This window comes from Ceratotherium simum, chromosome 4 (genome assembly GCF_057802395.1).
Source record: "Ceratotherium simum simum isolate JZ-2026a chromosome 4, ASM5780239v1, whole genome shotgun sequence".
NCBI lineage: Eukaryota > Metazoa > Chordata > Mammalia > Perissodactyla > Rhinocerotidae > Ceratotherium > Ceratotherium simum.
Genome location: NC_141903.1, coordinates 249,602 through 260,597, shown reverse-complemented (window position 1 = coordinate 260,597; position 10,996 = coordinate 249,602). Strand labels below are relative to the sequence as shown.

The 10,996-nt window shown below is 43.0% G+C and overlaps 1 pseudogene across 1 annotated transcript in view; it reads left to right on the top strand.

Annotated features, from left to right (window-relative positions):
* The first annotated feature begins 588 nt into the window (after positions 1 to 588).
* Positions 589 to 10,996, top strand: part of LOC147917176 (butyrophilin-like protein 9) — a 30,156-nt pseudogene continuing 19,748 nt past the window's right edge. Inside the window, exon 1 of the transcript XR_015551874.1 lies at positions 589 to 9,497. The product of XR_015551874.1 is annotated as a butyrophilin-like protein 9 (transcript). The remainder of the gene's footprint in view (positions 9,498 to 10,996) is intronic.

The window sequence follows — 10,996 nt, the reverse complement described above, 5'->3', positions numbered from 1 at the left end:
GTAAGAGACGGCAGCATGGCTAGACTGAGGAGATAGAGGGAAAGGCGGCTTTGAAAGGGCAAGTTCTAGGTTCTCAGGTAGTGGGTATTTTCATTTTAGGCCATGAATTGATGGTTTCAGATGCCCATCAGGGAGCTTCTGCATGGGTTCATAAGAAGCCCAAGCAACCAAGACAGATTTTATTCAGTAATAACTATTGCAGTATGGAAGTGTGGAAATTAGTAGTAGAAATCTTAACACAATCGGTGTTAAGGCCTGTAGGGGGAGCTCTCACACCCTATCACACATCCTCAATTAAACCAAACAGGAAGAGATGTTTGCATATTGGACAGCAAGTAAAACTACTTTACTATTGAGGGAACATTTCTCTCCCCACCTGGCAACAGCCCAGCCAATGAGAAATGCCACAGCTCAGCCAATGAGAAGCCATCGCTGCCCTGAACTGTTACTCTCCCCTAATGGACTTTCCTTTACAATAGCCCCTCCCTACTGCCCCCATTTTCTCTATAAATGTAGTTCGCCTTTTGTGTTTTCTGGATTTGCCTACGGTTTGCCATAGCATGCAGATTCCAAATGGCAATTCTTTTGGCTATTCCCAAATAAATTCATTTTGAGATAAAATAACAGGCAAATTTCCTTTTTAAGTTGACAGAAGACAGTCTAGTGTAAGTTCAGCCCAAATTCAACTAGTGCAGAGGTAACTACATGTTTTAAAGGGAGGATGAGGGAATGGGGAGAGAAAGCAGGGAAGTGGAAATTTACAAAAAGCAGGAAGGAGGATTGGTCCATATGACTAGGCTATCTGGGTTTGCTAACTGCTTGTGGACACTGGCTCCCACTCTCCTAGAGAGACTGGGAGACAGGGACCCTATCTTCAAGTGTTGGCTGACACAAATGGTAAATTCCTTTGTGAGCTCTGAGTTTTCCCAGGTAGGAACTTCAAAGGAGAATGGGTCATCCCAGGGACACAGCCTTGAGTTGTTAGAAATGATGCTAGAGTTTGTTCAAGTCTCTTAGGTAGGGTGGTAAAAGAAATCATTTGTGCTGGGAAACTACAGTCTTTATAGGCCAAGGTTGATGGTAGTGAAGAATAGGGCTCAAAGGAACCTGATTTTTGTCAAGGAATCTTTGTCAAAACTTCATATGAATAGGTGAAAAAGTTAACATCAATGCAACATGGTAGTCAGATTAGAAAAATGGGTGCTAATGTGCATCTCCCTCCAAAAATCCCAACCACCACATGCTTTTCATAATAAAAATGAATAAAGCAAAACCAGCAGCCATGGAAAGGACTGCAGGCCCCAGTGGCTATTACTGGAGCCCAGGATGGTGTCAGTGTCCAACCACTGCAGACCTCGGCTGCTGGAGGCTCAGGAGACCTTGCCTTCTGCGGCAGCCTTCTGAGCTTTCCCACCTCAGGACAGTGGTGGGGAGCAGCACTGTAGGTCCTGAGTCAGGAGCGAGGCCCACCGACTGTGCCTGGGGAGGAGGCATGTCTCCTGAGGAGCCTTAAGGAGAGGAAACAGACTGGGTTGCAGAAGATGGACTGAGTCCAGGGGGCCAGAGGGAGCAGGGGGTCTCAGAGCACTTGGTGAGTGGCACATGTGAGGGCTGGTTCCCTGTGTGTCCTGAAGGGAGTAAGAAATATGAAGCCAAGAACTGGCAGAGGACCGTCATGAGGGATACGTGGTGGGCTGGGTCAAGGGGTTGTTGTCTAGAAACAAAGTGGTCAGCCCAGAGGACACTGTGGAAGGAGATATCAGAAATTTACCTCCTGGTAGGAAAGGAGAGAGAGCGAGTGAGGGGCTGGGACAACCAGGGAGGGCCTGGCTACACACATGCACATAGCCACTCACCCACACATAGAGGGTGTGTGTGTGTGTGTGTGTGTGTGTGTGTGTGTGTGTGTGTGACATAGCAGGAGAAAGAGAGATTCATTTTGTGAGCTCCTATGTGGTTTAATCTCTCTTTATATGGCCAGAAAAATAGCTGAATTACTCACATAAAACCTGACTTTACATCTCAGATCTGGTCAGAACTAAAAAGCCCCTTATATTTAAAATACATATATTCTCATCAAAGTAAAGCAGGTTCATGTTTAAAGAGTAAAACTGAACAAAAAGCATTGTAATAAAAAGCAACAGCCCCCTAATCTCCCTCCCTTCTTCATCTCTTCCCTACCCACCCTAGTCTTGTTGCCCGAGGGAGAACTTTGTGACTTTGGGTTTGGTTTTTCTGTAGTTACTTCCTGATGTCTGAATCCTGTTTTTATATCACCATCCCCCTCTATTGAATCCCTGCGCTGAGGGATCAGGATTAACTCATTACACCACCCTCTACGTCCTTACCCGCTCTTCCCACATGACTCTGTTACAATCCCATTGCCTCCCATGGTCATATTTACATTTTTGAACAATTATCTTTCAACTAAGAAAGTACAAGAAAATCTTCAGAAATGAAGGGAATCAGAGAAATTAGACTACCGAAGGACATTTAATGGGATAAAATACTGGAGGATATTTCAAGCAAAATGACCCCAAGAAAAGAGAAAGCGATGAGACATGTCACACAAGAAACAGTGAGGAGCCACAAAGTTGCCAAAAGTGGTGATTGTTATGATAACTGCTGCTAATGCATCTGTGATTTCTAATACCATTTTTAGAAAATACTTTCTAGAATAGAAGAAGGAAAAATCATATGTAAAAGCATCTGAAACAAAACGTCCAGATGATTTCCGCCAAACCTGGGAGTTTGGAGGGAAGAGTAGAAAGGAAGGAAGAGATGTGAAAGCAAACTCAACATTGTGTCTCATTCAGAAGTGACCAGCACGTCTAGCCACTGAGAAAAAATGCAGGTTCATGGATTTCTAAGGGGAATGGATTAGGTTATAGAACTTTCAAACCACTAGAGGGCACACAAAGAAAGAAAACTGTACAATCCACCCAGTCAGAAAAGAAAACATACAAGAAAAAGAAATCACTTTTCATAGGAACATAAAGTTAGGAGAAGAAGAAGTCAGAGCAAATCAGTAACCACAAAAAATGTGACAAATTACATTCTCCTATTAAAATATGGAAACTTTATCTTGTGGCAGAAAAAAAGTCTTATGCTTCTTATAATAGATTACAATAATGATGAAAGGAGCAAACACTAACTATATGCCAGACACCGTTCTAAATGCTTTATATATAGACACTTATTTATCTAGAGATATATCTAAAACAAGATCACAGAGAAGGTTTGTAACAAAGGGATGTGATCAAGCACACAAAAAGTATTCTTCTAAGTCATGCTTTCATTAAGAGGAAAATGAAACTAAAATGACAGACTACTTGGAAATAAACAATAATAAATAAACCTTACCTGGGATGGGCTCTAGGGGATACACAGTGAATAAGGATGAACCTTAAAGACTCTGTTAGAGAGAATTTGTTAGAGTGACACAAAGGAAATGAGGCCATAGGCATGTCAATCAGATGCCAAAACAGAATAATAAAATGACCTCTAAAAGAGTAGAAGGAAAAATCTAAAAGACAAAAGCAGATATCAAAGAACTAGGAAAATACATAGATTTGTTAAATAAAAACAATAGCTTTTTCTTTCAAATGGTAAAAAAATAAACTATTTTTAGCAAGACTTCAAAAGAAAGAAGGAAAGAAGGGAGGAAGAAAAGGAGGAACACATAAGTAATATCATAAACAATAAAAGGAATATACCACCAGATATAGAGGCTAAAAATTATGAGATTATCATGCATAGTTTAAACCAATAAATATGAACAATATATGAAAACATAAATGAAATGAATAATTTCCAGAAAAACTAAATGACCAAAATTGGCAAGTTTGTCTAGGCAGAGAACCTGAATAGAATACACTTCTACAGTGGTTACACATCTGCTTCTCCCAAAGGGCTTGTCCAGATGGTTCTCTAAGTTACTCGATCAAACAAACAGTTCTGTGATATTTAAAAAACTTAGCAGAGAAGATGGAAAGCTTTCTTACTTTTTCTAAGATGACTGCACAATCTTTATTCCAAATTGGATAAAGAAAACAGGGAGAAAAAAAGAAAGATAAATGAAAGAAAATTATATACCTATCTCATTCATGAATATGGAAGACAAACCCTAAATTAAATATTAGTATACAAACAGAGCAGAATATTAAAAGAGTAATACCCATGACTGAGTAGAATTTATTGTAGGAATACAAGAATGGTTCAGCATTGGGAATTCTATTAATGAAACTCATTTCACTAAGGACAAAAATTATTAACTATCAAGTTAATAGATGTTTAACAAGCAATTGATAAATTAGACAACCATTCCATATTTTTAAATTCCTTTCAGTAACCTAGGAATAGAAGGAAAAGACTCGATAGTGTATCTTTTAGAAAACATGTAGCAAACACCACAGTTAATATTAAAAACACCAGCAGCATTAGCTTTAAAATCCAGAATAACACAAGAATGTCTGCTATCAATGCTATTACTTACAAGTGTTCTTGAGAACCCCAACAATACAATTTTTAAAAGCATAAATATTGAAATACAAAAGAAAGAATGTATTTCTTGCAGATGATAAAATTGTTTGCCTAGAAAACCCAAGAGAATAAACCGAAAAACTATTCGAACTGATAAGAGAGCTTTAAAGGGTGATCAGGTACAAGATATAAACAACAGGGCAATGATTTTCCCCAGACACTAGCAATAACAAATTAGAACACTCTTTAAAATCCCTTTCATAATAGCACACAATCTGTGAAATAAAATCCAGGAAAAAAGTCTCAACAACTAATGTGGCTGAAGAAGAAAACTAAAAGACTGTGCTGAATGACAAAAAGTGGACTATATTCTTGGGTGGGAGACTAACATGTTATAAGGTGTCAGTTACTCCAATCCAAACCCCAAGATATTGATTTTGAAAAATACAGGAGATGATTCTGAAGTTCATATGGAGGAGCAAATACGTAAATATAGCTCAAACACTTTAGAAAAGGAAGTATAATCAGAAGTGAGATGCCCTTCAGATATCAAATTGTCACTAAAACAGTGTGTTACTGATATGGGAAGAGATAAGTAGGTCAATGGAACAGAACAGAGCCTGTAGAAACAGACCTAACAATGTACGGAAATGCAGTAAGTATGAAGAGGCCGCTTCAGTCGGGGAAACTGGGGTTTTCTCTAACAGGCGATATGATATTTGCTTCGCATGGGAGACTTTATATTCCCCCACCACACACACACTCCTAATGAATATAAACGAAACAAAACCTATAGAATTATTAGAAGAAGATCCTAGAAATATTTGTATTATATGTTAATCATTTAAAACTAAATTTATGTTCAATCATGACACAGACCCCAGAAGCTATAAAATAAATTATTGGCATATTTACATTAAATTTTTCATCTCTCTAAGATGAAAGATACCATAAATAAAGTAAAAACACAAGCAATGGGTAAAATATCTGCCTCAATGATTACAGACAATAATTCTGGTCAATATCCAAAATATCTAAAGAATGCCTACAAATGGATAAGAAAAGGCAAACAGTCGAGTATAAATATAAGCATGAGATAGAACAGACAACTCACAGACCTGAAATACAAGCAGATCATAAACATGAAAAGATGCACAACTTCACCAGGATAGGAAAGGGTGCAGTAAAATAAATTTAGCAAAATGCAAAAGATTTGTAACATCAATGTTTATTAAAAAGCGTGTACAAAGATGGACACCATTGTACCCTGCTTCTAGAAGTACTGATAGGCACAGCATTTTTGCAGGGTAGCCATCAAAACCTTAAATGCATGTTCCCTGTTATCCGGCAATCTTCTTCTGTTCTAAGGACATAATTACACAAATGCACAGAACACATTCACCGAAGCGTTTTTTGTAACAATGAATTTCTGCATATCAGATGCCAAGATGGACAAGATGGAAACAGTGCACAGAGCAATGGGAGTGGGGCCCTGTGGAGCGTCCCTTGCAGACTTCAGAACCGAGTCTCAACAGGGACACTGTGTCCATGACTAGCTCTCGGCCCATCTGGGGCCAGTTCTCAGAGCTGCACTCGGCCATAGGATGTGTGGTGTCCTAGAAGCTCTGCCTCCCTGTTAGGTCACTGGAGTCCCTCACAGTCCGGGGCTTCTGGTTCTGGATTGCGCAGTGAGGGCCTTGGGCGAGATGATCCCTAAGGTCTCACCATGTTCTTGCATCTGTGGAGGAGCTCACCTCTGTTTCTAGTCTCTTTGTTGCCGCCTCCGTTTTCCTCCTGGGAGTTGGTGTGTTGTCCCAACTGTGGTTGTTGAGGACAGTGGCCCATGTGCCGTGGAAGGGCCCTGGCTGGCCACCAAATCCACTGCAGGCTTCTCTACCTCCCAGCAGCCCCTCCCCTCCCCCAGCCCACTATTGGACAAACATTTTAGTAGTCACCAGAGGTCAACTCTGAACCACGTTACCCCCCTATTTCTCCCTCAGGCAATTACTGAAAACAGCTTGATTCTTAGTTTCGAACTTCAGAGGGGGCCACCATTTGCCCTCTTGGGCCCTGTGACGGGAACATAGCTGCTCAATTTTAGCTGGGGATTTGCATCCTACTAGTTCCTAGGCCCAATGATGTAAGTACAGCAGTGAGTGGATGTTTTCACAACTAAGGCTGTGAATGTTCCTTTTTAAAAGTCTTTGTAATGACATTGTCATTTTTACTTAGACATTTAGAAACCTAATCCTGAAAGGACAAAGAGGAAGGCAGAAGGGTCTCCTACAAGGACCTCTAGTATTTGGGAGAAGACACTGTTGAAGCTGATTTTTCTGGCCATGTTTTCCAGATGATCCCATTTTATCTGGGCTCCATCAGGGATGGACTGGGGCTCATCACGACAGTGAGGATTGCATGGTGCTGAGGAGGCCGGGCGGATGGTCCTGCCAGTTACTGCTCATTTAGGGCCAGGGTCAGGGCACTTTCCAGAAAAGCTGTTTCTAGGCTAATGACTTGTCAAGGTATAATTTTTAAAACAATAATAAATACGTTTTTATTTTCTCATAATTTTTAAAACGTGAACAAAGTGTAATTTAAAAAAAATTTAAACATGAATCATTCAAATATAAATGAACTTGTGTCAAAGATTTTATTCAACCCATTAGTTCTTGAGGGAATCAATAATATGGTAAAGAGTGGTTCAAAGAGCATTTGAAAAGTTAGGTACATCGAGGCAGCTTAATATAGCAATGTTGGGATAAGATTACCAGCTTATATATGAAGTGGTTAATGTCCCACCTTTTGGGACACCATACCTTTGAGACTATTTCCTCCATTAGACAGAAATTATTCGCAACTCTGTTGGACAAAATCTACAAGTTAAATATGCAAGTGCACTAAGTCTGGGACCTTCAAGTAATAGTAAACAATAGTCAAACCAAGTGCCCTAATAAATAATTAATCCTTATTGTGCCAGTGCCCCCATATGACATTGGAAGGACATGTTGGCCACGTTTTGGCCTTATTTAGAAATTGTAAATAATTTTCCTTAAAATGGGTTCCCCCGAACAGAACAAACAGGTGCTGTTTGTTCGCCAGAGGAGCCAGGAGAGGTTGTGGACGACACTGTGCAGCCCGCCCATGCCGGGGAAGGAAGCACAGGTTTGATGCCCATGGGCGTGGAGCACCATCTTTAAGAAACAGCCTTATCACTTTTTCTTCCATTACAATCTTTTCGTAACTCAATCTCTGTCAAACTCTAAGTTTGGGCTGGCTCTCTGAAAAAGCATAATGAAGTCCATCCGCCAGAGCCCATCCACTGCCTCTCCAAATGGATGGCACTCGTGTGAGCACTGTTCTCACAGGGCCTGCATTGAACTGGTGGCTCCTTCACAACCAACTCTCATTCTATATGGCTCTGCATGCTAGGAGAGGATGCTGGCTGATTCTTTACTGCACAGGAATTCCTCTGAGGTGGGAGTGCCCAATGCTGATGCCTTTGGGTGGCACTTTACAAGTTACCCCAGAAATGCCTGTTGACCTTGGAGACTTCAGGCTGGTTGGGCAGTGGAAGAGTATGTGCAGCCCCTGCAGCCCCTGACATCCCCCGGGAACCAGCTAAAGATGAGTGCCTGCAGCTCAGAGAGCAATGTGCTTCTCCCTCTCTCTCAGTGTGTGTGTGCTTCACCGCCTGTGTGACAAAAGCACAATGGTGGCACAGGAATTTTCAGTATCAGTTCCTTGGAGAAAAACGAAGGAAAGTATGTAATGAGGAAGGTTCGGGAGCAATGCTTTGGGCTGGGGGGGAGGTTGATGTGAAATTATCCAATCCATTCTTTCTGCCCCTGTTACGAGAGGTTCGGGGATTCGATCGGAGACGTAAAAGACACTTTCCACTCCAAACAAATGGACTGAAGGTATATTTTACTATATAGAGGATAGTAAAGGCGATAGTCTGCAAACAGATCCGAATAGGTCAAATATTAAGAGGGAAAAAACATCAGCTCGACTGGAAAGGGAAGACATCCATATCAGCGGAAGAGAAATGACACAAATCAACCGGAAAGAGAAACACCAGGTTGACTGAAAAGAGAACACATCAGATCAGTTACTTCACATCAAATCAATTACTTCACATCAAATCAATTACTCACAATATTCACACCCCACTGCCGGGAGAGTCCTCTCAGTCAACGTGGCTGGGCAAAGCTCACACGTCCTGGGCAAGACGTCCCTTCCATAGGTGGAACTCTTACTAGGTCTCAGTTTCCAGCAGTTTTTATACCATCAATAATTTTTTGAGTAAGCAATTACAGAGTTCGCAGAGCAAGCATTTAGTGTTTCCATGCACAAATGGTTATCAGTGGCGTGCGTGCATTGAGCCCCCTGGCTAATGTCCCAGCCCAGTAATTGTGTACGTGCATTGTTCTCTTTGGTTATCGTCCTAGCCCGGCACAGATGGCCAGTCCATCCCGTGCTACGACACTCCAAGAGCCTTGAAATGTTACAATTTGCAACTCTCTCCATGGGAGAAAGGCCAGTACCCGGGAAAAGGCCAGTCCCCACCACACAGAAAGCAGCTTTATATTTCTTTGTGTGCTGGTGGCTGTAGGTCAATGGAGCGGCCAAACATGGCTGTACTCATGTCAAGACAACCCCTGAGCAGTGTAGACCAAAAACCATCTGCCTTAATGACTGTCTCTTCCTTTGTGAGTCAACCCATGTGACTCACCTATGCCAGGTGGAATCTGCTGGTGCCTGAGACTATGCCAAGGGCCAAGGAGACTTGATCCCTGAACTCCAGGGGTCCAAACTGTAGGTGAAAAGAAAATACAGTCACATAAAGACATTTGCAAATGTGTCTTATGAGATATTTTCACAGGTCCAAACTATAGGTAGCAACTTGAAGAGTGACAAGGAAGAGGTTGTGCACAGAGTTCACCCATGAAGACATTGGAAGAAGAAGTGTTGTGAGGACCTTGGCGAAAGAGAACATGGATTGGGAGAGAGAAGAAGTGAGCAGGACACCACATGCAAAAGCATGGGCGTGGATGTGAAGGCTGCACGTGCTGGGCTGGTGAAGATTAGGGGCCAAGAATAAAAAGAGAGCAGGCTGGAAAGCTAGGATGGTCACTGAGTGGGGAGATAGAGGTGACACAAATTCCTGCATGGACTCTGAGGATGAGGGAAACATTTTATTTTCAAACTCAGGAGGGGAGATGACTCCCCTCCCTCTCAAGCCTGCCTCTGTGCTCACAAGTTTATCTTAAGTCACCCTTACTGCTGTCTTTTGCCATCCTTCCTTGGCAGAAGAGAAGGATTAATCCACCTACCTGTGAGTTGGATATGACTTTCATTCCATCTCCTCTGGTGTCCCAGCTGTGTGTGAGAATGGCCTTTGTGTTGAGGAAGGGACTCTCCCGCTCCTCTGCCCGGGAATTCCCTCAGACCATGTCATGGTGAGGGCTGGTGTCCACCAAGCAGAATTGTCCTAACGGACCTGATGGAGAGGCTGAAGCGTGGTGGGTTCTCCACTGTCCAAGGACAGGTGAGGGTCCTTCCTGTCTCACTTATAACCCACCAGGAGTCCAGCGCTTACTCTTTTTTTGAGTACAGGACTTTGTACCTTTCCTGAGGCCTTGGACTGGAGGTGCCCATATACAGCTGGTGAGATGGCCATGGGGTCCTGTTCCTGCTGGGTGAGCACCCTGGTGTGCAGGCAGTGCTAGTTGGGGTCTCCCTCCCACATCCCAGCAGGGCTGTGCCTGGGATCACAGAAGTGGACTCTGCCTGCTGCCTTTGCATTCCTGCTGTGACAGTCTCACCTCTCCCCAGGCAGTGTGGAGGACCTCAGGTAAAGGGCAATGAAAAGCAAGGATTAACGTTTCCAAATAGCCCCTTGGTACAGCCGCCATTTTCCTTCTCTAGCCTGAATCACTTCAGATCCTTTGAACTCCCAGATGGCTCTCAGCTGCCCAGGATGTCGCTCCACTTCCCTGTGTGGCATGAAAGGTCCTTTGGAATTGGGTCCTATCTATTTTTGTCTAGCCTTCCCTTCCACTGGTGCGTTTCATAAACTCTCTCAGCAAGCCCGTAGACTTTTCATCTCCACACAGCAACCCCCCCCCTCAGAATGTCTGTCCCCCTCCCCTCACCCTCCTGTTTCCCTGATCCTGTTCAGTGTCCATTTTAAGTTCAATCTGTCCCTGAGCACTCCTGTGTCTCCCCAGCCCCAAGGACCTGCACCCACCATTTGAGCTCACCACTTAGCCCCCTTTACTGTGTAGGACATCTTTATGCATGCATAAGCCCAGGATATATGCACCAGCCTGCCTGAACATGGAGGGTCACCTTCAAGTCAGTGCCCCATAGCTCAGTGTTCTCACCTCCACCTGCTCACCCAGAGCCTGAGCACCTGCCAGGCCCCACCCCAAACATCAGGCATTTCTGAGAGTCTCTGGGGGTGTCCTGCATGTGCTTTAGCTACCCTGTGCCACAGCTCTGATCTGTCCCC